The following is a 27,500-nucleotide window of genomic DNA, read 5'->3' as shown; positions in this document are numbered from 1 at the left end:
GCTTACTGCACACAATATTCGATTGCCGTGGTAAGTTTTACTCGCTACACAAAATACAAATCAGACTCTACAACTTCATGATCTAACTTTGCACCAACCACACATTAATTTGCATGGTTGTAAAGAGAGTAAAGTCTGACTGCATTATGCCCTGTTCCTGAAGCTGCATACTGAATCTGCCAGCTCACGACCACCCACTGTCAAACACATTGCACTGTTAAATACAGGTGTTCCTAAATTATTAAGCTGATGAATTTATTTTTTTGTCATTTGCTTCAGTAATGGGAAAATTGTTGCTTACATTACTTACTACCATCAGGTCTACTGGCTTCATCTACTTACAAACAGGTTTTGACACTCAACTTTATTACTTGAGAGGAAAAAATGTTTGGCTTGATCACATTTAGAAAACTGGGCAAGACGAGTCTTTCTGCTGTGCTAATAACCACACATTGCTGCTCAGATACCCTTCATTTTTAAACATGTTGGTCTCAAACCTTAATGAAGTTCTTTTGGTTGCCATTCTGTTAGCTGCATTTTTTAACAAGCTTTTGACTTTTACAGTAGCATTCTGTCTACTCCCAAAAGACTTCCTTTTAATTTTACAATTGGGCTACTTTAAAAACATTTAGAGCTAGCTAAATCCAGTTCAGAAAGTCCCCCCCCCCCCCATCGTCTTCTCCAATACCATAATTTTCTAACAGGACCCAGATTTCTGTAAAAGCAACTGAATATAGTACAAGTTCTTAAACTCTGTGCTACTTCTGAAACGTGTTCTTTCCTGTACCAAAAAAATCAGAATATTGCTCTTAGGGCAATAAAAACTACAATATCACTTACCCGATTTAAGAAAGTAGCAACTTACAGTCCGAAATCAGGGGAAAAAACTATAAAAAAGTGTTTCTCACATTTCTGTGACTTGACCAATGTGATACAGAAAGTAAGTCAAACCACAACTTTTCAATCCGTGAACATTTTTATAGTCTTAACACAAACTTTTCCCTTTGCTGATGCCACTGAGGATCAAACATGGCTTCAAAATAAGAATTCAAGTTTTTAATGGCAAAGACCTCAATTATTAAAATGAGCATACTTCCCAGAATACTATATATCTTTAGAGCTACTCAAGTTCAAATTTCCAGGAAATTCTTCAAACAACTTCATACAGAATTAGCTAGATTTGTATGGGAACCTAGAAAAGTTAGGATATCTTATGACAAACTGATGACTCCGAAAGATAGGGGTGGGTTGGAACTACCGAATTTTGAAACATTATTTAATAATAAATGCTAATAGACTTCTAAGAGTAGTTAACGGATGGGATCAATTCGAAATGGGCTCTTAAGTGGTTGATTCCAAATCATAAACATGTTGCTGGTCTGGGTATTAATTGTAAGGCATTACCTTTTTTAAACAAAGATACCCTTAAAATGTACGCTTTGATGGAGCATATCAAAATATATATATATCATCATCAGTACAAAGTCTGTTTAACTCACTAAATCTTTTACAATATATGATGATTTTTCAACCATTTCATAAAAACCCAAATTTGAAAATTGGTAATCAGTTGATAGACCTTAAGAAATTCCTACTTATAAGTAATTTAACCATACTCTATTTATATCCCTTTCTAGGTATCTCAATACATAACATACTAAGAGATGGATCTCCCTAACTCGTATTTAATTATAATAAGACAGTTAAAGGACTTATCAATAAGCTATTTTAGTAATAGGAATTTCAAAATTAAAGAAGATTTAAACATTTGCCTAAACTTATGGCAAACCTCAACACAGGAATGTAAATATATAACAGCGTCATATAGTTTGAAAGAGGTGAAATACAATAACCAAATACTTTTATCGAAATACTGGAAGGAGAAATTGTTAACGATTGAAGATAGTAAAGTAGTGAGAGCAATTAACTTAACCTTAAAATCAGTGTCCCTTCAAAAGTTATTTACTCAGTTGATGATATTTAATAATGCATATTATACGCGTCTCACTACATAAATTTAACTCAAAAAATTCACCCAAATGCCCATATTGTATAGATCAAACGGCTGACCTTTTACACATGTTCTGGAGTTGTAAATGTATTTTTAAACTTTGGAATGCTTTGAAATTCCAACTACAAAAAATGGGATATCAACAGTCTACACTTTCTTGGGAGTTTATGATTCTGCATATTCCGCCAACTAAATTTGGATAGATCCCAAAGGATCATACTCAAATATTTTTTTTTGTTAATGAAGCTGTATATAGCTACACATTGGTTGAATCCATCCCAGACTTCATTGGAAAATTAAGAGTGTAGCGATAAAACATATCTTAACACACAAATTATTAATTAGTGATCATAAGAAAAGTGTAAATACAAAAATATGGGAGCAAATCTTTAACATTGTCTTCGCTTAAGGTTCCATTCCACTTTCTCCTGGAAGTATAGAGTTGTCTATAGATAAGCCTTATATTGATACTAGATTTTTATTCTTTTTTTCTGTAATATCCATTTAGAAGTGTATAGTTATGTATGACGACTATGTAACTGTTGGAAGCATTCATGTATATATTGTAAATAGGTTGTAGTATTGTATTAACACTTAGAAAAAAAGAAAAATAAAGAATTATTATTGAAAAAAAAAAAAAAAAAGTCTAAACCAGGTAGGAAATATTTTAATGCAAAAAAAAAAAAAAAAAAAAAAAGAATTCAAGTTTTATTTAGGCCACAGTTTTTAAGGTTTATTAAAAACACTTGCATGTTTAAATCCTCCTCCAAGGAAAAACAATGCTATTAGTCTTTACTGAATGTTTTATAGTTCTGTCTAGGCAAACATTAAATGTCTGGGGACATTCCAGTTTAAAGAAATACACCACACAGTTGCTGTAACTGGGGAAGAACCTTGGCAGATAAAAATGCATTAATTTGCTCATTTATTACCACTTTTGGCATAGATGATCAGCTAGGTCTCAAAAAAGTAGTGTGAAAATAAAGATACGGAGGCTCAGAACATAATTAGAAGTTATGTACCTACCATAACGTTCCATGTTAGTTGTCTTCTCTCGCCTTCTTTCTTGCTGGATGGGTTCGGAGCCGATCCTCGGCTCCGACTCGGCACTTGCTTTAGCTTGAGAACTCCTTTTACCAGCTCGAGGCAACCCTATATCCCATGATGCAAGGCGGAACTACCTCGGATCTCGTTTGGTAGCTAACCTACCCTGCTAAGGACTAACCTAACATAATTAGGAAAACAAGTTCATAATAAGAGTCCTCATATGAAGGCTCAGGAGGAAAACAACCTGATAGGAACTCAAGATCTGTCCAGGCCAGGGGGAAGGAGGGAGGGACGCAAGAAAGAAGGCGAGAGAAGACAACTAACATGGAACGTTATGGTAGGAACATAACTTCTAAATGTTAAGTTGTCAATCTCGCCTTCATTCTTGCTGGATGGGACCGCGTCCCTAGCACCTGTATCCCGGGTGGCTCAATGGAACAGACTCTTGAAAACTGTGGAACCAAAACTGGCCCTGTCTCTGGAGGCCAAGTCTAACTTGTAATGAGAGACAAAGGTATGAGGCGTGGCCCAAGTAGCTGCTGCACAAATGGTATCAATGGGTAGTCTATCCTGAAAGGCTGCAGAAGTGGACAGACTCCTGGTTGAGTGTGCTTTTGGTTTAGAAGATAGCTGCTTGCCTCTGAGAGAGTACACATAGGAAATGGTGGAAGTCAACCATCTGGATAAGGTCACTTTAGAAACTGGAAGACCTATCCTGTTTTCTGCATAGGAGACAAATAATTGGTCCGATTTCCTGAATTGTTTAGTTCTATGCAAATAGTACCTGAGCTGACGATGGACATCCAAAAAATGAAGCTTCTGTTCAGCTCTGCCGGAATAGTTTGGGAAAAAGACTGGTAGATCTATAGATTGGTTAATATTGGTTTGAGACACAACTTTGGGGAGAAAAGACGGATTCGTTCTTAAGGATACGCTGTCCTTATGAAAAACCAAGTAAGGGGAACGAATGCAGAGAGCTTGAATCTCGGAAACCCTTCTTGCTGAAGTGACAGCCAGTAAGAATATAGTTTTCCAGGTCCATAACTCCAAAGAACATGAAGCAGACGGTTCCAAGGGAGGTAGCATCAAGGATGCCAACATTAAGTTTAGATCCCATTGCGGAGGAGGATGCTTTATAGGCGGCTTTAGGAGAAAAACTCCTCTCAGAAAGGCCTTGCATAATCTATGAGACATAATGTTATTGTCATGCAAGCCAACATGATACTTGGAAATAGCAGCCAGTTGAACTTTAACTGTAGATGAAGAGGATCCTGAATGAAAAACCTCATCCAGGAAATCTAAAACAGAATGTACAGGAGCAGTAAAGGGATCAATATTCCTGGAATTTGCCCAAATAGAAAAACGTCGCCACTTGCTAGCATAAACAGTCCTAGTGGACGACTTTAAAGAAGACACTAAGATGTCTCTGACTGAATCAGAGATCATCGGTAGCCTGGCTAGGGAAGGAAGTGGAGCAACCAAGCAGTGAGGTTGAGAGAATGAATGGCCCGGTGCTGCTGACCCGACTGGTGGATCAAGAGATCCGGAACTGGGTCCAGATGCCAGGGCTGCACCAGAAGGTGACGATGCAGAGACTGAAACCAAATTTGTCGAGGCCAATAAGGGGCAATGAGAATCAACTTGGCCCTCAAAATGGTGGCTTTCTGAATGACTTGTGGAATCAAGGGAAAAGGAGGAAAAGCGTACAGAAGTCCCCGGGGCCAATCCTGGGTTAGAGAGTCTCTCAGGGGTTGGCCTGGAAGGGGAAAGAGGGTGAAAAAAAATCGGGGCACTTGTTTTGAGGAGTAGCAAAAAGATCGCAACAAGGAGTGCCCCACTTCAGAAAAATCTGATCCACTACAGATTGATTGAGAGACCACTCGTGAGGCATCAGAATGGATCTGCTCAGCCTGTCCGCCAAGAGGTTGGACCTGCCGGGGATGTGCGTTGCTATCAGAAACCGATGAGAGGAGATTGCCCATTGCCAAAGTCTGAGGGCTTCTCGACACAACGGATAGGACCTGGTCCCGCCCTGCTTGTTGATGTACCAGACCACGGACATGTTGTCAGTTTGTACTGCAATAGTCCCCGTGGGAAGAAAGTCGTTGAGGGCTTGCAACGTTAAAAGCACCGCTCTCATCTCCAGGACATTTATGTGCAGATGGTATTCTATGGGTTGCCACATCCCGTGGACCATCCTGCCCTGATAATGCCCCCCCCCCACCCGATCAGAGAGGCATCCGTAGTGACTGTGGCAACTGGAGGAGGGGGAACAAAGGGTCGGCCCTGATGAAGAAGAGGGGAAGATATCCACCAATTCAGATGAGTTCTGCACGACTGTGTGACTAAGATTTCGTGCCTCATCGGGAGACTGTGGTACGACCACTGAGTGAATAGCATCCACTGCAGAAGACGCATGTGGAAGCGAGCCAGTGGTAGAAGAACAATGGCCGCAGCCATAAGACCTAGAACCTTCAGTATAAATCTGGCTTTGACCTTGCTGCTCTGCAATAGAATCAGAACGAATTTTTGGATGTCCAGAATTCTTTGATCTGTTAGTCTGGCTAACATTTTGACGGTGTTTAATTCTGCGCCTATAAAAGTGATAGATTGGCAAGGCAGCAGAGAAGATTTTTCGAAATTTACTGAAATTCCCAAACTCCTGCAAAGCTGCAGAGTGCAGTCTCTGGTCTGAAGAAGCTGACACCTGGTGGTGGCGGAGATGAGCCAGTCATCCAAATAAGGAAACACCTGGAATCCTTGACGTCTCAGATGAGCTGTGACCACTGCCATGCATTTGGTAAACACTCTGGGGGCTGAAGTGAAGCCAAAGGGCAGGGATCTGAATTGGTAATGACTGGTCCCTAGCCGAAAGCGGAGAAACCTTCTGGAGCGCCTGTGAATCTATATGTGATAGTACACGTCCTGAAGGTCTATAGAGCACATCCAGTTGTCCTTGCCCAGAAAGGGCAGAATGGACTGAAGCGTGACCATCCGGAATCTTGCCTTCTTGACAAATCTGTTTAGACTGCTCAGGTCTAATATTGGTCTCCAATCTCCCGTCCTTTTGGGGACCAAAAAGAATCTCGAGTAGACGCCAGATCCTACCTGGTCTGCCGGCACAGTCTGGACGGCTCTTTTTCCTAGGAGCTTTGAAACCTCCTGTTCTGCCAAATCCCTTTGACCGGGTGAGATATCTGGAAGGGATTGTTGAGGTACGGGATACCTTTCGAAGGGGATTTTGTAACCCTCGGATATGATCGACTGTACCCACATATCTTGTGAGAGGGAATGCCAGGCTACTGGGTACAGCGAAATCCTTCCCCCGACTGCCTCCAAGGGTGGACAGTCGGACAACACCTCAGGGATGCTGAAAGGGCTTCAGGAAGAGACTCCCTGTTGCCCTGGTTCTGAGGACCCCCCCTGCCTCTAGGGCGGCGTCTATTATTGTTACCCCCTCTGCCTCTGGGGGTAAACTGACCACGTGTGTCCGGTGTAGCTCCTTGGGCTTTGCGGAACCACATCTTCCCTCCCTTCTAACCCTTGGGATATGGTCTAGAAGGGGTGGAAAAATGGACTCCAACGGCAGAGAGTTTTACCGTCCTGCTCACACCTGGTCAAGGTATCCTTCACCTGAGGTCCGAACAAAGCCGAACCATCAAAGGGGGTATTAGTGAAGGACGCCTTAAAGGGGTCCACAAAATTACAAAGCCGCATCCAGGCTTGGCGTCTAAGAGCAACTCCTGTGCCTGCGGCCCTGCTCGCTCCATCGGCCGCATAGGATATGAGCCGCAAGGAGGAGTTGGATAAGGAATTCAGGATTGCTACCTGTGAGGCAATCTTTTCTTGAGCCCCAGCAGCAGAAGGATCCTGGACCACTTCACCCAGTTCCATGAGAATATCTCTTTGAAGCCTGGTGAAGTGACAAAGGTAGTTCAGCGAACGCATAGCAAAGGTCGCTGAATTCCATACCTGTCCATGGTCATAGAATCCTTGTTAGGAGGATGGACAGGTACTGAAGGATCCGCCAGTTCCTTCTTAGTGGCCGCCGCCACCACCATAGCATCCACAGAGACGCCCTTGGAAAGAAACTGTTTGTCCGTAGGGGCCGTAATAAACTTGGATGGTCTCCTGGGGACAGGTTCCACAGAATCTGGAGCCGCCCACGCCTTCCGAGCCACTACCTGCATAAGTGGGTCGAAAGGCGGAGACACCCAGGAGGTGGAGGGTCGGGATCCAAAAGCCTCCAGGTATACCGACTCATCCTCGGAGGGATCAATGGATGGCCAATTCCCCCTCTGTTTGAGGAGCTCAAGGATGTCTGAAAAGGAGACATCCTCAGAGAGGGATCGTGGGGAACCCTCCGACTCATCTAAGTCGGTATCAGATGTAGTAGACTCGGGAGAGTCTGTGTGTTTCCTCTTACACGTCCTCTTCCGAGGGGTTCACCTGCGGATCAGGAGAAACTTTGGAAGAGGAGGAAATTCCCAATGGGGAAACCTGGGGCGATGGATCCCTGGGCCTGAGAGCAAGAGGCTGGCAAGAGGTGTCTACAGGCACCGAAGAGGGAGGAGCTAGAGGGATGGACCGTTGACCTGGCTCAGTAGCCAGGACACTCCTCATCACCTCAAAGGCTCCCCTCCCCAGGAGACCGGAATATCCCCGATCCGAGGATACAGGAATTCCCGGCTCCACTGAGAGGGAAGGCTCCGAGGCCGATGTCGGTGCCGAGCTTACCAAAGCCGAAGCCCCGAGAGGGAGAGCGGGGTCGGACAAGGGTCCGATGCCACTAGCCCCCTCGGAGCCGACAAGGGAAAGCAGACGACCGGATCCCTCCAAGGAAGGCCTCAAGGAGGAGATCGGAGCCGAGGACGATGGAGCCGAAGGATGTATCGGCTCCGGCGCCGAAACAGTCGCTGTCCAGAGAAGCTCCGGCTCCGAACTCTGGTGTGGAGTCGGAGAAGGAAGTTCAAGGGGTAAAACAATAGCCGAAGTCTGCTGAGACGGGCTATGGAGCATTTGGGCCAGTGCCTGCGACTTCAACAGCCTGCTTACCACCCTCTCTAAGTCGTGGTCAGACAGCCTGGAAGATCTCGAAGATCGGCTCAGAGACCCCGGAGCAGAGTGGATACTCTGCAACGAATGGGACCGAGATCTCTTTCAGGACGAAGTCATCGGAGCCGAAGTCCCCTGAATTCCAGATGGAGCCGAAGGTTTCTCGGCTCCGATGCTGGATAAGGTGTCGGCTCCAGCCGGAGCCGACAAGGCCACAGTAGACCGGGTGTCGGAACCAATCGATGCCGAACCCACTACTTTGGAAGCAGATAGATCGGTTCCAGCCGGAGCCGATCTCTGCTCCGACGGAGCCGGAGCCACCGGAGGAGGCTTGGATACTGTAGCCTGAACCTTCAGTGGCTTAGAAGGTTTACCAGACCCTGTTTTAGAGGGAGAACCTTCTGGCTTAAGTAAGCCACGGAGGATCAACTTATTCCTCCGTTCCTGCAGGACTCTCTGGCTAAAAGAGTGACACAAAGCACAGGAGTCCTGCAGGTGCAAAGGCCCCAGGCAGTAAACACAAGAAGTGTGACCGTCTGTCAGAGACATTTTCTGACAGCACGAGTCACACTTCTTGAAGCCTGAGACCTTGCCTTCCTTTGACATATTTCTAAGGAAGAAGTCACACACACACCCCAACAAACACACACAATTAATCCCCTAACACACAGACACACAGGTAGGGATTAACCAATGGGGTCTAGGCCTAACTAAACTTTTATACAATTACCAAAGGAATTTAAAAGTTTTGAACTATAAGGGAATAGGGTGGGCTGTAAACACACTACACACTATGAAAGTGGAAACAAGGGGGAAATAAATCCCTAACTAAGCTTTTTTTTGACAAAAAATTACTTACCTCAGCTGGCAAAGGAGACCTCTTTCGCTAAGCGGCAATCTGGGGTAGTTCCGCCTTGCATCATGGGATATAGGGTTGCCTCGAGCTGGTAAAAGGAGTTCTCAAGCTAAAGCAAGTGCAGAGTCGGAGCCGAGGATCGGCTCCGAACCCATCCAGCAAGAATGAAGGCGAGATTGACAACTTAACATCCCATATTTTCTTCAGCAGGAAGAAGCAGTGGATATTGTCAACTAGGAATAAGATCTACACCAAGAGACAAACAGCAGGTTCAGTTTGGTAGGTCTGAAATATTAAAGTTAATTGTGGTTTTAGTTTTTCACGGGTTACATACAAGACTGTTGACATTTACCCACTGGTTGAGATCATGGGTAGGTGTGATTGAGGACAGGAATGAAAGTTGTTGCAAGAAGGGTTAGGACAGACCCTTGTGGGAACCATTTTATTCAAAGGGACTATCTAATGAATTTGGATCAAGCACCCGTCAGAAAGGAAGGTCTAAACTGATGCCAAGTTCAGCCAGTTTGGCCAAAAGTAGTGTGGTGATTAATAAGGTCAAAAGCTTTGAGGAGATGAATGAAGCTCTTGGAAGGTTAACATTGTTAGAATTTCATTAGTTAGGATCCAAAAGGAAAAAAAAAAAGTTATGGTGGTCCTTCAAGGCCAGAAACTATATTCTTCATGCGAAAGGTGTTGGTATTAATGGATATATTGTGAGAGCAGAGTACAGGCAAGTTTTTTCAAAGGGGTTTGCCTAAAACTGGTGGGAGGGTGGGAGGAGTCACTAGGGTTGAGTTTTTAGTAGTGGTTTAATTACAACAGTCTTCCAGATTGATAGCAGAAGAATTTTGAAGAGACTGCTATACAAGAGTCAGGAGTTAACATGTTCTTTGTAGGGAGATATAAACATGGGTTTTAAATTCAGAGCCATGAGGATTGCTAGTGGATTTTGACGACAAGGACAGGGGCCTCCTTTGGCTTTGTTGTAAATGAGAAGAGAAGAAAGGACTTGCAAGGAATGAGAAGGAATTTCATAAGTAACCGAGAGATAACCGGTGATTTTTAGAAGGTAGCTGAACTCAAATTAAATCAGAGTATAACAGTTCATTTGAATTTTTTGGCATGTGAAAAGCTTAGACTTCTATCCAGAACTGCAATCATTTTAATAGGTTTAAAGTTGAGTCTTGCTAAAAGTAGATTTTGTGTCTGCAAATGGCTCATCTGTCTAGATTCCTTAGGATGACCAAAAAAAAAAGATGCAATTTTCAGAGGGGGGGCAGTTTCGATTTGTAAGAGGCTTCATCTCAGAGGCAGAGAAGCTGCTTCAGTTCATTGGCAATCCTGCAAATTTGCATTTGGGAAAATAACTTGGACGGAGAGTAGAGTGTTGGTGAGGGATGTGGCAGCTAAGTTACGGTCAACAGTGATTATAGGAAGCTCCTTAGTTTAGTAATATTGTCTGACAGAGACTTAAAGATCTTTAGGACAAGTGGGAGTTGAGCTTTAAAGATCCAGTTATTAATTATGAATGGGGTTGGTCAATAATCACTGATGGTACAAACATCAGGATGCTGTTGATAATGAGATCAGGTATGGAACTGTTTAGACTACATGAAACCTAGTCTAAAGGGTTCAAAGGCAAGTTGTAGAAGGCTCATTTTCCATGTCCTACCTGTGCAGATCTGAGCCAATATTCTGTCACTGCAAGAACGATCATAGTGAGAAGAAACTTGATCAAGCTACTTTTTGATGCTATGGACAGGGAGTAGTTTTACAAAGGATTGTAGACTTATTTTGGAATAGCAAGAAATTAACTGGGAGACATGAGTTGGGCTCAATATTTCCCAGTAAGAGGACTTCTAATATGGCTACACACTCATCAACAGCTTAATTTCATCTCTCCCCATGTGATGACAGAAACTGAGAAAACCAATGACATTGTCAGCCTGAAAAAAATTATGTTACTGGCTAGTAAGTACACTACCTGGTTGCCAGCAAAAACAAAGCACCTGAAAAAAAAAAAGTGCCAACTAGAAAAGTTGGCGAGAAACAACTTACTGGAAAGCATCCTGCAGCAGTTCAGCAAAAAGCAGCACAAGCTCCAGCTTTGTTGAAAGGCAGCGTCCAATAATCTAGAGAAAAAAAAATATGTCAAACATGCTCAGAGCCTATTAAAATAAAAATGCTATGGGAGAAAAAAAAATGGAAGCAGCTTTCAACAGATACTCAGATAACCTGATAAAACTGTATAAAAAATATATAAATCAGAAGTCAATGAAAAAGCTGGCAAATGTGGGACTGCTCAAGAAGAGATATTTAAAAATGGTAGAAACAGAAGACAGCACACATAGGGAAAACAAGCAACTGGAATGATATTCTACAGCAGGAACCGTTATTTAAAAAGGCACACAAGAGTATATGCTCCAAACCTGGCCAAGAGAAAGCAGCCACAAACCTACCAGCAGAAATAGTTGATTTTGACAAAACTGTTGCAAAGGGGCAAAAGTATTAAAAGTTGGAGACAAGAGTGTTCCTGGAAAAGTATTCTTCACTGCACACAAGGCAGAAGAGAAATAAATTTATTCCAGTAATCAGGGAATGTGGAGAGTCAGGTGAGATTCAAGCTGCTGTATTCTTCATCTGTCTTCAGAATGTTTTCCTGAAGAATCAGTTATTTTTTGCCAAGGAAATGCGAAAGTTTGTCCAACAGCTATTTTTCTGATAATACAGCACATAGAAAAAGAGATCGATATCAGCGAAAGAGCGCAAGAGAGAGAAAGGGAGAAAAAGAAAGGAGGGAGAGAGCGGGAGACTTAGCCAATGAAAGTTTTCCCACTTTTCTAAAGGCATACGTTTGAAGCACACAGAAAAGCACATGTGCTGATCAAAAGAACCAGTACTACCTTGGAATAAAACCGGAATCAGGAGTTGGGAAATCGAACAGGAAGGAGACCAGCAACTCAGAAATTAGTGAATATTCAGAGAGACTGGATTTTTGTTGACTTTGCCAAGAATTTGCCTTTGTCATAAATGTTTGGAAGGATTCTGAGGGGAGGGGGAAGGAGGAAAAAAGGTAACTAAATTTCTGTTCTTAATACCATTTCCAAGAAACTTTTCACAGTATAAAATATGTAAAGTATTTTCAATTCTTCCATGTGATAAAGTAAACCGATTCCTTGGTTTTCTTCCTCCTCTTTTTTGATATTAAGAAAATGTAAGCAATACAGTGTAAAGAGAAAAACTAGACAAAAGCATGGTTAAATTAATAGGCTGTAATCTGGGGTTGTTGAGATGGGGATGTAAAAAGAGGATTACTTTTGCATAGGTTATTGTCTTAAGACCTTCAGCTTTTTAATCTAACAAGGTTTAAAAAAAAAAAAAAAAAAAACACTATTAAAATATGGCAACACATATGTTTCAGCTAGTCTCAGGCTGCAGCAGAGGACAAATGTTTTCAATTTTCTCTAATATTTCTATTGAGACTAGCTGTTTATCCCCCCCCCCCCATGTGAAGATTAAAATAAAATAGATTTCTGAAGAGAGTTATGAAAGTATGTTACAAAAGACATTCAGTAGTAAGAACTCAAAATTTACATATTATTCACCAAGATGCAATAACTGGGCTAGACTAGACAAATTATTTTTCAAACAAGAATATATGCATGAAAACTTAGACATCCCAATAACCATTTCAGATTTTACGCAAATTACTAATAAAAATCCAAGGATAATGAAGTAAACATGAAACAGACCCTCCTCTTACCTATTAGAGAGAAGAATTGATGGATTGGGTAGTAGAAATTATCTGGCATTATTACGGAGGATCGAACGTACTCAAGAAATTACAGCTAATGAATGGGATAAAAATCAAAGTGGAGATTACTGTCTTTAGACATTTGAAGACCCATCTGATCCATCTTCTTATTTGGCCATATCAATTTCAAACTATTTAGGTCTAGAATGTGTAAAATGGCGAAGGTGATGCTGAAAATCATAGATATCGACCACTCTGGTTTTGGGAGGTGAGGAAAACATTTGATCACATTACTAGAACAATGATGCTCCAGAGAGAAGAAAGAAAAGACTGCTGTTATTGGTATGATGTAGAGCAAGCATTCAGCATAGTCAGCTGACATTTTAGGAGTATGGCAATGGAAGCATTTGAATTTCCTGATTAAAGGGATCATAGGCAAAAGTCAGAGGGAGAGTTCCTCTCAGATAATTTGTGCGTGAATAGAGGAACCAGGCAGGGCACCCTCTTTCCCCTTTATTTGCTTAATATTTAGAACCACTGCCAAAGAAAGTAAGGGACTCAGAAAATCCAAGAAAATAACTGGCATGGTGTTCAAAGAAATTTGGTTTTATTTGCAGATATTTTCTAATGGAACTAGAAAAAGGACATCAGTGTTGTGGAACACTAATTTTGTATCCTAGGAAGAAGAAAAAAAAAAAAAAAACAAACACACAGATAAAAAAAAGTCTAGAGTATGGATTAAAAAGGATTCTGTTATGGAAGCAAACAATTTCTGGAAAAAACTAAATGAGAGGGGATACAAAAATTGGAGAAACTAGAAGCTCTTGCCTATAGATATAAGGTTAATAAGAAGTTATGTACTCACCATAACGTTCCATCTGAGTAGATATTTTCATTTGTCTGCAACCTTTGGGATACGGATCCGATCTCGGATCTGAGCCGGCAACTTCTACCACAGCATAGATCCAAGCTCCTAGCTCCTCCCTTTACCCATAATCCCCTGCCAACCCTGACTGACCTCAGATCATGTTTGCCCCATATAACAACTTGCTAGTGTGTCCCGGAAAGGACTCATGTAAGACAACTCCTACTTAGAATATTGGTCAGGTGGAAGGCGGGTGGGATGGTTGCAGACAAATGAAGATACCTACTCAGATGGAACGTTATGGTGAGTACAGAACTTTTTAATCTGAAGTAGGCACTTCATTTGTCAGCAACCTTTGGGACAGAGTCCCCAGCTACCTGAATCTTGGGTGGCCTTCATGGAAGGATACTCCGCAGCACTGCAGAGCCAAAGGTCGCCCTACCTCTGGAGACAACATCCAGTTTGTAATGGCTGATAAAAGTATGGGATGAATCCCAACTGGCTGCAGAACAATCATCATCCAAGGGAACCCTAGATCTAAAAGCAGCCGATGTAGCAACGGCCCTAGTAGAATGAGCGCGGACTCCCTGAGGTGCAGGCCATCCCGAACTCTGATATGCTAAGAGAATACAGCTCGCTATCCATCGTGACAGTGCAACTTTAGAAACCGACTTGCCTAGGTTGGTTTTAGCAAAGGAGACAAACAACTGATCAGACTGTCTATGACCAGCCGTTCGATGAAAATAAAAACGCAGTTGTCTGTGCACGTCCAAAGAATGCAGCTTATACTCTCCTTTGTTCCGATAGTTGGGGAAGAACACGGGAAGATTAATAGATTGATTGTTTGCTTGCTTCGGAAGATACCTTAGGCAGAAAAGACGAATTGATCCTGAGGTAAACTCTATCCTGATGGAAGGTCAAATACGGTGGTTTGACACAGAGAGCCTGAAGTTCAGAGACTCTTTTGGCCGAAGTAATGGCCACCAGAAAGGCCGTTTTCCAAGAGAGGTATTTGAGATCAACTGTGGCCGCCGGCTCGAAAGGGGGGCTAGTCAAGGCCTGCAGAACTAAAGCTAAATCCCATGGTGGTACTAACTCCCTGACAGGAGGTCTGAGGAGGAAGGTACCCTTAAGGAAAGCTTTACAGAGCTTGGAGGTAATAAGAGGGCCAGACTCATGCCCTACATGATGGTGCGAAATCGCTGCTAGTTGCACCTTGACTGTAGAACAGCTAGCCCCCTGATGAAAAAGGGTAGACAGAAAATCCAAAACCGATGTTAAAGGCGCTGTAAAAGGATTTAAATGATGGTACTCGGCCCAGATGGAAAAGCGTTTCCACTTACTCCGATAGACCTTTCTGGTGGATGGTTTGTGCGCTGCTACTAGAATGGCTTTGACTGGTGAGGAGATTCTGGGAGTCCTAATCAAGAGTGGAACTGGAGCAACCAAGCAGCTTGAGGTTGACCAGATTGGGGGTCGGAAGACCCAAGGGGTGAGTAATGAGATCCGGAAGAGGATCCAAAATCCAGGGCGGATGAATCAGGTGAGACCATAGGTATGGGAACCACGTCTGACAAGGCCAGAATGGGGCAATGAGGATAATCTTGCTCCCCAACCAACTGGCTTTCTGTAAAAGTTTTAGCATCAGGGGGAGTGGCGGGTGAGCGTAAAGGAGACCGGGAGGCCAAGCATGTACTGGAGTCTCTTGGGGACTCCCCCAGAGGGGGGATTAGGGCGAAGTAACTGTTGCATTTGGTATTTGAGGGAGAGGCAAAAAGATCGCAACAGGGTTGCCCCCATTGGGCAAATTTTCGCTCCGCTACTAGAGGATTGAGAGATCATTCGTATGGAGTCAGGATCGTATGACTGAGCCTGTCTGCTAGGATGTTGGACCGTCCCAGAACGTGCGTTGCAATGAGAAAGCGGTTGGTGGATATCGCCCATTCCCACACTCTCATGGCCTCGCGACAAAGAGGATAAGACCTGGTTCCCCCCTGTTTGTTGATGTACCAGACCACTGACATGTCCGTATGTACCGCAATTGTCCCAATCGGAAGAAGGTCGTGAAGTGCCTGCAACGTCAAAAGTACCACCCTCATCTCCAGGACACTGATATGCAAGGAGGTCTCTGTCATTCCACGTGCCTTGGACCGTTCTGCCTGAATAATGCCCACCCCAGGAGAGAAGCGCACGTGGTCACTGTGGCGATGGGAGGAGGCATCGAGAATGGACGTCCCGTGTGGAGGCTTGGGGACTGGAGCCACCACACGAGCAACCTTCTGCAAGTCCTGTTTAGGGGAATGGGATGGTACAGAGGGTTGCGAGACAGGGACCATTGCACCTGAAGGGTCCACTACAGGACCATCATATTCAGACAGGCCAAGGGCAGCAGAGAAATTTCTGCCGCCATGGACCCTAGAGCCCTCAGGACCAATTCCGCCAGTGGAGCTTGAAGTTGGAGGATGGCCTGTACATGCAACCTCAGGTTCTGAAGCTGATCTGGAGTCAGAAAAGCAAGCATTAGTTTGGAATCCAGTCTCGCCCCTATGAAATCTATTACCTGTGTAGGAGCCAGAAAGGACTTGGCCATGTTGACTGTCAATCCTAGACGTGGAGCAAGATTGAGGAAGTAATCCCTGCATGAACAGAGCAGATGCCTTGTAGGGGCGGTAAGGAGCCAGTCGTCCAGGTACGGAAAGACCCGAATTCCCTGGAGTCTCAGGTGGGCCGCTATTGCCGCTAAGACTTTGGTGAAGACCCTGGGGGCTGAGGTGAGAACGAAGGGGAGGGCCCTGAACTGAAAATGACTGGCTCCCAGCCGGAAGCGAAGAAACCTCCTGGAGCGTCTGCCCACTAGAATGTGATAGACCTCAAGGAAGAGTACTATCGAGCACATCCAGTCGTTCTCCTGTAACAGGGGGAGAATACATTGCAGTGTGACCATCCGGAACTTTTCTTTGGGTACTGCCAGGTTCAAGAGAGAGAGGTAGAGGATGGGCCTCAAGTCCCCAGTCTTTTTTGGCACCAGAAAGAACCTGGAGTAAAACACTGATCCGAGCTGATCTGGGGGGACGGGTTGGATGGCTCTTTTTTGTAAAAGCTGCTGAATTTCTGTAGCAGCAGCCGCCCTCTGACTGGGTGGTACGTCGGGGAGGCTTCTGGTTTTGGGGGTTACAATACAGGGAATTTGGTAACCTCTGGATATGATGCGAAGCACCCAGCAATTTATTGACTCCCACATTGCTAGATGCCTTGAAAAACACCCCCCCCCCCGTCTGCCTCCAGAATGGAGCAGCCGGGCAACCCCTCAGGGGTTCTGCGTGGGCCTGAGAAGAGGCTCCCTCCAAGCCCTGGTGACAAGGTCCACCAGGGGGTCGGGGGGGGGGCGGCACCCAAGAGGTAGATGGCCCTGCTTCGAATGCCTCTAGGAATACGGACTCATCCCCTAATCCTAAGCATTTCCAGGAGGTCTCCAAAGGGGACATCCTCGGGGGGTGACCTTGGGGAGCCTTCCCCTTCATCCAAGTCCGTATCTTCCATAAGGGACTCGGGGGAGTCCAGGTGCCTCCTCTTACACTTAGGACCCTCCTCGGGGGGGGGGGCTGTCCGAGGAAGTCTCACCAGCAATGTCATGTTCCAAAGGAACATCCCGAGGCGCTGAAGCAGGCTGCCCCAAAGGCTGGGTGATGGGAGCCTGGACCAGCTGAGAGGGAGTGCAGGGGGGGGGGGGAGCCGAAGCCAGGACCGGAGGTCCGGATGCACTCAACAGTGCCCTCTCCACTGCAGCGAAAGCAGAGGGGGAGCCGCCCTCGGTAGGATCAGAGAGTAGACTCCCACCCGGATCCTAAGCGGGGACCGGGCCCGCGACCTTCAGATCCGAAGGACCCGCTTGCTCCGACAGGGACGAAGCCGAAAGCACACCGAATCCCTCCGATCCGAAGCTCGGGCCACGGCTCCGAGAGGTCGGATCAGACAAACTCGAGGGAACAGTCGGAGCTGAAGTGCCCAGCACTGTCAGCTCCGACCCACCCCCGGATCCAACGCGGCTCAGCTCCGAACCCAGAAAACTGGTCGGAGAAGGAGCGATTGGAGTCGAGCTCCCCCCCCAGAGGGGGGGGGCAGGCAAGAGCACTCCCATCTGCAGCTGGGCCTGGATGAACCTCATCATCCGGTCCATGTCTGCATCCGACATGCTAAAAGTGGACCTCGAAGAGGCCACCGAAGCAGGCCTAGAGTGTCACCTCGATGACCTTGACAAGGACCGGGTCACCCCCTCCTCTGGTCCCAGAGAGAGAGAGAGAGAGAGAGAAGCAAGGGGATCGGATCCGAGGAGGAGGTGATCCAGAAGCCCTGGAGGGAGAAGCCCGTTTGGCGGGCAGGGCCGAGGAGTCCTCGGCCCGCCACTTATGGTGCTTCTCTCTGTTTGTCTTTCTTGGCCTCCCTCTCCTCCGGAGCCGAAGCGGGAGGTAGAGTCCCAACCGGAGGGAGGGGGCAGGAGTGGCCACAGAAGTACCGGAGGCCGGAGCCTGATCTGGGGCAAAAGGCCCGCCAGATTCAGCTTAGACCTCCGGTCCTTAAGTGCCCTGGGGTTGAACGCCATGCAAAATGCGCATCCAGAGGAGAGGTGTTCAACCCCAAGGCACCTAACGCACCGAGTGCGGCCATCCGCCGGTGACAACTTATGGCCACACTCTGTGCACTTCGAAAAAAATGGCTTTAGGGGCCTCGGATATTTTAAAAAGGAAAACACACCCACTAGGCCCCTAAACACACCACACACTACGACCAGCAAGGAAGGGAGGAGAAAAGGATCTCAAAAAAATAAATAAATTTTAGCTGGGTAAAAAGGGCTATAGGGTACCTAATCACTCACTCACAGCAACAGAAAAAAGAAATTTAACAATTTTTCTCACAAATTTCGATCCACCAGGAGCTCAGGAACCTAGCTTGTAGCTTGAAGCGCGGCAAACTAGATCTGGGGTCAGTCAGGGTTGGCAGGGGATTATGGGTAAAGGAAGGAGCTAGGAGCTCGGATCTATGCTGTGGTAGAAGTTGCCGGCTTGGATCCGTCTCCCAAAGGTTGCTGACAAATGAAGTGCCTACTTCGGATCATTTGTTAACCAGAAAGTCAGACTTGGAATGAGCCAATTTTTAGTAGTGACCCGGGGATCAACGCTCCAAATGCATGCCTTTGTAATGAGAGAGGAAACCCACATGAATGCAAGGAGGACATGCAGACTCAACACCGAAGACACCCCAGCCGAGAATCAAACCAGAGAACCTCTTGCTGTGAGGCAACAATGCTACTGCTGCACCACTGCGCTGTCCAATATATTTATTATATACAATATTATATATATATATATATAGACATATGGATAACAAGATGCAGGTAGTAATAAAAAAAAAAAAAAAAAGTTTATAGTCAGGCTTTTTTTTTTTTTTTTAATCAACCAGAGGAGAAGGTGTAGATGTTGAAGGATTTTATTTGGGAGGGGGTAAGAGGGCAAGAGTCAAGTGAGATAAGCGGATACTCCCAATAGGATGAGGTGGTTTAGGGTTACTCGATTTGAAGTGTTTATACAAAGCACAAGTCAAAGTGGAAAGTGATAATGATGTGGGGGGGTTCAATAAATAAGAATGTGAGTTTGGAAGCAGATTCTAGAGGAGAGTCACAGATTATATTCATAAAGTAACAAAATATTCTAAGAACAAAACCAACAAGAGTGGGGGAAAGGAGATTATGCCAATAGGGATGACTGCAATTAGGAATACGGAGAACAGGCAAGACAGGGCTGGAATTTACTACAGGAAGCAGGCAAAGGAACCAAGATACTGGGACCAAACAGAGAATAGAGTGGGAAGAAGCCAGGAAAACATTTGGATTGAAGGCTAGTGATTGCATTCCCTATTGGGGATTGCTAGACTAAACACAAAGAATAGGATAGGGGAATGTATTTAACTTAATGCAATCTAACACAGGAGCTGCTGGTAAACGAATAATTAGTAGGGCATATAATATACTGCACAATAACTATAGCAATCAAATCAGAAGACGTTAGAAGAGATTGTGAACTGCATATGCAATCCCTGTTCCCAAAGTAACAATGGGGTGGACATATGTATGGCTCCCAAATATGCAACAAAATCTAGAAGCTTTGGGTTTATGCAAACACTTACAGGCAAAAATCCTAAAGAGGGCTCTAGATACTTTCATATCCAAAGAGGACTCCAAATAATTTTCTTTGGGTAGATGGCAAATGTTGGGAGATGTAATGGTGGAGAAAGATGTACCATGTTCTCAGACTACAATGAGTTGGCAGACTTTTAAATTCCCTACAGAGCACCGTCAGGAATACTGGGTGAGCATACGAGTGCAATTAAGGACAGGATAGGATCTGAATTGTCCAGATATAGTAAGGCCTTGTCATAGTTCAATTCTGGCAGGCGTCAAAAGAAAATGGAAATCAAAATCTTAAACTATACTCATATTAGAGAATACTGTAACAAAGATGAAAACAGGAAGCAGGATATTTAGGGAAAAATGCAGGAGTAAATCACATACAGAAAAATGGAAATTGTGGGAATACATACAAAAAATTGAGAAGGATTAAGGTTCAAGAGAAGACAGGAAATGAAGTGATGTACAACTTCTGTAAATCTGAAGTCGTTACTGTGTTATGATTAATTTTAAGTGTCCATGCAAGTTTGCCTATGTCAAGTGATAATTCACTGTGTATGCACTATATATTCATTATGTATTCTATATTAAATACATTATACGATATGGGTCCCTTTTAAAACGTCGACTTACCAGAACATCAACTTTTCAAATCAGCGGGAAGACCATGCTGAAGCTCAACAATGCCAAACTCCCAGACTATCGCAATTTCACTCCGGGAAGCTAGCCACTTGGGCCATCATGGAGAACTTTGCTCTCTCTCCACTGTAGTGGAATCTCGGGCTAGGTAAGTAGGGGAGTACAGTCCCCACTTCAGTGGATGTCATTTGCTTCCATTTGTAATGTTATCGTTGGTGGTCAAGTGGTTAGTGTCCCACAGTGAAATTGCGACATTCTGGAGTTTCAGCATCGTCGTCTTGCAGACTTCAAATTCGACATTCCAGTAAGCAGACATTTTTAAAGTAGACTCATAGATGCACATACATACACACACAATGTTGTGTGTATAAAATACATGCAGTTGTAAGGGGAAGTAAAATATTATGAAGTTATTAATGGCAAACTGACCAGTTTCAGAAAAATGATTGAGTAAACTTTGGTTTAGGAAAGAAAGAGGGTAGAGTACCCAATGTGGTGATGACGGTTGCAGATGGCAGGAAGTATAAGTGAAAAGTTTAGAAGGAACTGTTTCAACCTAGGTGAGGGTTTTTATTTTTTTTAAAGTGCAGAGGGAGAGAAGTAGAATTACTGTATGTAGGAGGAGTGTGAAACAAGTTATAGGTTTGTTTATAATACATCATTGCAAGGTATTAAGGACTATTTACAAGGTTTTGCTGTGAAGTGCAGAGTTGGGTGGGTGGTAGGAAATGAGAGATGTTTTTAAATACAAGGAATGGGAGAAGGGTGCAAGGCAGAGTGGGTTACAGACCAGACGGATGGACCAGATGGAGGGGCAATGTAAACAATGTTTTTCATCAAGCATTCCACCTGGCTGGATAAAAGCCAAAAAGTACCATTTTAAACCTACCATAAATGTAGATGTTAGAGTGCTCATACAGCTGCAGTCATAACAGATGGGTTATCCTGCCGTCAGGCGGGTCCTCGGTCGGCCGAATTCCAAAGTTTAGGTCCGGCGTCGGTTGTCGTCACTTCTTCCCTGACGTCAGTGCGGCAGGGGTATAAGAGAGCCAGCCGACGCCATCTTCTTCAGTTTTTCTTACCCCAGATGTCAGGTGCCCCCAGAAGGAAGGCAAAACAAACTTATGTAATCATGCAATATAGAATAATCAAAGAACAGTAGTTTGCAAGCAAATACACCATAAAAGAATACCCCAAATAGGTTGTATGAGAAGGTGTTTGTCATAAGGCCTGTCCTAAGAGGGGATGGAGGGAGGGAAACCTGGACTGCAGCTGTATGAGCACTAACATCTACATTTATGGTAGGTACAAAACTGTACTACGTTCATCGTGCATACAGCTGTAGTCATAACAGATGGGTAGAATTCCAAAGCTAAGCAGGGGTGGCAGGCACCAAGTGGAACTAGGAGATGCCCTGCAAGACAGCTGTGGCAAATCCCGCTCTAGATTTAGAGTAGATCTCCAAGTGGCTGCTTCCAAAATGTCCTTGGTAGGAACCCCCTGAGGAAAGCTGCAGAGGTAGCTGTGGCCCTTGTGGAGTGGGATCCGATGCTTGAAGGCACAGCTTTTCCATGAAATGAGTAACAAAAGCGTATGCAGCGGGCTATCCATTTTGAGATTGCCTGTTTGGAGATGGCCTTTCCTTGAGCACCTGTAGCATAGGACACAGAGTTGCTCGAATTTCCTGAATGGCTTTGTCCTGTCCAAATAATAACGAAGTTGTCTGTGAATGTCCAAGGAATGCAGTAGTCTCTCCCCTTTGTTTTGTGGGTTAGGGTAAAAGGTAGGTAAAGTGGTTAGTCTGATTCAAGGCTACACTGGATACTACCTTTGGCATAAAGGTAGGGCTGGTTTGCAAGGAAACTCCGTCCCGATGGAAAATGATGAAAGGTTGCACAGCCATGAGGGCCTGTAGTTCCGAAACCCTGCGTGCTGAGGTGATGGCTAGAAGGAAGATTGTTTTCCATGACAAGTATTGTAGTTCTGTTGAAGCAGCTAGCTCATGAGGAAGGGTCAGCTTTTCCAATATGAAGTTGAGGTCCCAAGCAGGGACTGGTGGTTTCCTTGGGGGTTTTATATTCTTAGCCCCTCTGAGGAACTGTCTTAGAGGATGAGAGAATAAAGGAGGATCTGTGTTGTATTTTGCAGAAATGGCTGAAGCATGGATTTTGATGGAGGAGAAGGAAAGTCCACCAACATCTCAGCTAGGTACTGTAAAATTTGAGGTAAATTTATTACCCAAGGATTCTGGCCCTTTTTCTGATTCCAGGCACAAAACCGTTTCCATTTGGCAGAGTAGGCTTTTCTAGTAGAAGGTCTTCTGGCCTCCAAGACGACATCCTGCACCTCCTTGGAGAGGAGGGTCTGTTGGGAAATAAAGGGATTCTCCATGCAGCTAGATTTAGGGTTTTGAGCTGGCTGTGAAGAGTTTTGAAGTTGTGCTGGGACAACAGAAGAGGCACTAGAGGTAGGATCCATGGTGGGGAATGAGTCAGGCTCTTCAGGAGTGGATACCAGTGTTGTCTTGGTCAGTCTGGAGCAATGAGAATCATTTTCGGCCTCTCTGCTCTGGCTTTTAATAGAACTTTGGGCAGCAGAGGGAGAGGCGGAAAGGCATAGACTGTCAATGTTGTCCAATTGAAAGAAAGTGCGTCCATTTTCCAGGCTTGTGGATGATAGGTCCTTGAGCAAAACTTTTTCAATTGGTAATTTCTGTGAGTAGCAAAGAGATCTATGTCTGGCTGTCCCCATGCCAGAGTTATCTTTGCGAAAACTTGAGGATGCAACTTCCATTCGTGTGGATCTGTCATATTTCTGCTTAGGCTGTCTGCCAATGTGTTTTCCTTCCCTGGCAGGAATTGTGCCTGAAGCTGGATTTGCAATTCCAGAACTGTGTTCCAAAGGGTCATGGCTAGTCTGCACAGGGGGTATCATGAGGTTCCCCCCTGTTTGTTTATGTACCACATCACTGTGGTGTTGTCTGTCCTTATCAATAGCTGGCCTGGATGCAGTAGGTCTTTGAAAGCCATAATAGCATTTTGCACTGCTAGCATTTCCTTTTGGTTGATGTGTAGGGGCTTCTCTTTTTGGGACCATTTTCCCTGAATGCACTGATCGGTCATGTGTGCCCCCCAGGCGTAGTCCGAGGCGTCTGTTGTGATGATTCAAGTTACCCGAGGTATGCAGAAAGGGAGACCTATGTTTCTTTGGCATGTTTGAGCCCACCACAGAAATTCCTTTTGAAGACATGGAATGAATGGTATAATTGTTTCCAAACTGTGGCTGTGTTGAGACCATAAGTTTTTTAGGTACCATTGAAGTTTCCTCATATGCAGCTTTGCACATGGGATCAGCAGGATGCAAGATGCCATGAATCCCAGAGCCTGCAGGACTTTCCTTGCAGTCAGCCTGGTGAAGGTTGCCATTTTGCTGAAGTATTGAGATAGTTGCCCTTGTTTCTCTGGCGTGAGGTAGGCCATCTGGGTGTTTGTATTCAAGCTGGCACCCAGGAAAATTATTGTTTGAGAGGGTATTAGTTTTGATTTCTTTTTGTTGACTGTGTATCCCAGAAAGTTCAACAGTTTCATTACAAACGCCAGGTGTTTCAGAAGTATGTCCTTGCTGTCCGCTTGGATCAGGCAGTCGTCCAGATATGGGTATATTTGTATTCCTTGAAGTCTGCAGAAGGCAATTACTGATGCCAGGCATTTCGTAAACACTCTGGGTGCAGTAGATAAGCCTAAGGGCAATGCAGAGAATTGATAATGGGTTGAACCTGCAAGAAATTATCTTCTGCAATCTTGTCTGATAGGGACATGCAGGTATGCCTCCTTGAGGTCCAATGTTACCTGCCAAGACTCCTTACCCAGCATGGGAAGCTGCTGTAATGTGAGCATCTTGAATTTTGGTACCCGTAAATATGTCTTTAGGATGGATAGGTCTAAAATAGATCTCCAATCTTTGTCTTTCCTTGGTACCAGGAATAGTCTGGAATAAAACCCTTGACCTTGTTCTTTTGCAGGTACCTTGCGAATAGCTTTCATGTCCATGAGAGCTGAAATTTGTTTTTGTGCCTCTGCCCTTTGATTTTGTGGCAGGTTTGGCATGCCTCTCATTTTTGGAAGGGTGTGAAAGTGGAATCTGTAGCCTCCGTCTACAATGTCCAGAATCCATTTGTCTTTTGAGACAATATGCCAATTTGAGAACGCCAGTTTTCCGCCTAAAGGTGCTGCCATTAAAGCTTTGCTTGGCAGGTAAAGGGGAAAGTCATTAAGTCCGCTTTCTGAATGACTGTGATCCATCTTCTCCACCTCTTGGGGTTGGCTTGCCATTGTCTGGCTCTGAATGATCCTTGAGATTGCCCTCTACCCCTTGGGCGCCTGTATCTGCCTCTGAGGTCTGTCCGTGGCTGGAAAGGACCAATTTTTTGAAGGCCAGTTTCTGCTGAAACATGGAGGTTGTACCTGCAGGAAATCTTTCCCTGTTTGCATTGATCTCGCCTTTTCCTCCATTTTCTTTAGTACCTCCTCAGTTGTAACACCAAACAATACATCTTTTTGAAGAGGTGCATCTAGTAATTTAGCTTTGACATGATCTGGTAAGGCTTGCTCTTTGAGCCAAGCATGTCTACGTATGACAGACCCTGTAACAGCAGCTCTACATGAGGCCTCTAAAGCATCTAAAGCATCAAAACCACACTGCAAGGTATGTTTACCCACTTACTCTGCAATATGCAACAAATCCTGCAACTCATGTGTCATTTTGCTTTTCAACTGAGATAACAAAAACTGTTGACACTAACATATGGAACTTGCAGTTTAATGCCCTCATGGTTAAAGTGGCAGAGGTATACACCTTTTTCCCCCACCTTTCTAAAGCTCTGGAATCTCTCTCTGAAGGTAATGGGTTTTTAGCAGTAGAGGCCTTAATTCCCTTGGGACCCTGTGAAATAGTTTCTGGGTCAGCAGTATGGCTTTTGTATAGGAACTGGTGTGTCAGCAGTATGGCTTTTGTATAGGAACTGGTGTGAATCAGGAACCCGATAATACCAGTCTGGTTTAACAGGAGCTGGAGGTAAAGAATCTGGGTTGAGGCTGGCTTCTGTGTACACATCTAATATATCTAAGACAGGAGGGATATGCTAGGGGAGTAAGAAAATCCCAGAGCCCTTTCTTGGAATCTGAGTAATCTTGGCCTTCCCAGTGAAAGTGTTCCCTCAAAGTATGTAGGGTTTCCCCAAAAGAGTAGTCCTCGGGGGGGGGGGGGGGGGCCGAGGGAATAGACTCCGCTGCATCAGAGTCTTCAAAAGGAGAATATGTATATTCCTGGTCCTCAGAAAGTTCAGAGGTAATAGAGGCTTGATCTGAGGAAGGATAGTTTTCCTCTAATCTGGGCCTTTTGTCCGAGGGGGGTTGGGAACCCCTGATAAGAGTAATCAAATCCTCAGCCATTTTGAGCATCTGTTTTTTAGGCATGGGGCCTTGAGAGGGGGTCTGAGGTCCTTGTTTTCATGGCTGCTTTAGATTTTGTGAAAGCCTTAATAGAGAAGGAGGAAGGCCTGAAGACACCTTGAGAAATGGTAGGTCTGTCTAAACTCAGTTTCCCCGCCAAGAGTGGCGTCTGTATCTGTAGTCTGAATGGGGCCCCGAGGAGCCTGCGACCTCGGGCACAGAAGACACCGGTAATGAAGTGTCATCGGTACTCAGGTGCCTCGCTGAGAACAGGTAGTCGGCCTTAGCGTGGTGTCAGAAGTCGCGGACCTCGTATGTCGGTCCTTATCTTTGCGTCTTTTACTCAAAACTGGAGTCTGAGTATCCGACGACATAAAATAATTAATTTTTTTACCAAAAATAGTGATGGGCGAACTCCGCCCAACGCTTTAGTGCATTTGTTGAATCTAGCACAAAAACGGCAGGCCGAGACGTCGTGGTCTGGGCCTAACCAAGGAATACAGAAAGAGAGTGGAAATCCTTATGCGGTATTTGCTTCCCACATGAAATGCAATTATTAACTTTGTCTGACATCGGTCTGAAGCAAGAAAAGTTTCCCCAACGGGGTACTTAGCTTTCAAGAAGACTTCGGCTGAAATATTTTCGTAAGTCTCAGGAGCTGGCCGACCGGCACTTGCGAACTGCTTCGGGCACCGCGCGGCAAGAAAGACTGGAGAAGATGGCATTGGCTGACTCTTTTATACCCCTGCCGCACTGACATCAGGGAAGAAGCGACGACAACCGACGCCGGACCTTGACTTTAGAATTCGGCTGACAGAGGACCCGCCTGACTGCAGGATAACCCGTCTTATGACTGCAGCTGTATGCACGATGAACATCAGCAAGTTTCTACCACCATCAATATGATGGAGCAGACATTCCTAAAAACTGGGACTTGAGGTTAAGAATAAAGTCAGAAACTCACAAGGACAATATTTTTATGACACCAATGCAGACATCTTTCCCACTTAGAAAAGAAATTAGTAGTTATGTACCTACCATAACGTTCCATGTTAGTTGTCTTCTCTCGCCTTCTTTCTTGGATGGGTTCGGAGCCGATCCTCGGCTCGACCTCACTGCTTTAGCTTGAGAACTCCTTTTACCAGCTCGAGGCAACCCTATATCCCATGATGCAAGGCGGAACTACCTCAGATCTCGTTTGGTAGCTAACATACCCTGCTAAGGACTAACCTAACATATTTAGGAAACCCAAGTCCATAATAAAGAGTCCTCTAAAGAAGGCTCAGGAGGAAACAACCTGATAGGAACTCTTCAAGATCTGTCCAGGCCAGGGAAGGAGGGAGGGGCCGCAGAAAGAAGGCAGAAGACAACTAACATGGAGCGTTATGGTAGGTACATAACTTCTAAATGTTAAGTTGTCAATCTCGCTTCATTCTTGCTGGATGGGACCGCGTCCCTAGCACCTGTATCCCGGGTGGCTCAATGGAACAGACTCTTGAGAACTGTGGAACCAAAACTGGCCGTGTCTCTGGAGGCCAAGTCTAATTTGTAATGAGAGACAAAGGTATGAGGAGTGGCCCAAGTAGCTGCTGCACAAACTGTGATACTCAAATGGTGCTCTGAAAGGTTTTTAGAGGGTAAG

General features: G+C 44.8%; 1 protein-coding gene across 6 annotated transcripts in view; it reads right to left on the bottom strand.

Annotated features, from left to right (window-relative positions):
* The window catches only part of DBF4B (DBF4 zinc finger B), a 235,744-nt gene that overhangs the window by 157,947 nt on the left and 50,297 nt on the right, over window positions 1–27,500 (bottom strand). For 3 of the 6 annotated variants that reach the window (XM_044055098.1, XM_044055096.1, XM_044055099.1), the window contains exon 2: window positions 11,028–11,101. The exons of the other annotated variants lie outside the window; for them this stretch is intronic. The gene's annotated coding sequence lies outside the window, so the exon portion shown is untranslated. The remainder of the gene's footprint in view (window positions 1–11,027; window positions 11,102–27,500) is intronic. 6 annotated transcript variants of the gene reach the window in all.

This window comes from Protopterus annectens, chromosome 13.part0, assembly GCF_019279795.1.
Source record: "Protopterus annectens isolate FY-2018-M chromosome 13.part0, PAN1.0, whole genome shotgun sequence".
In the NCBI taxonomy this organism is placed as follows: domain Eukaryota; kingdom Metazoa; phylum Chordata; order Ceratodontiformes; family Protopteridae; genus Protopterus; species Protopterus annectens.
This window is presented reverse-complemented; position numbering and strand designations above follow the sequence as displayed.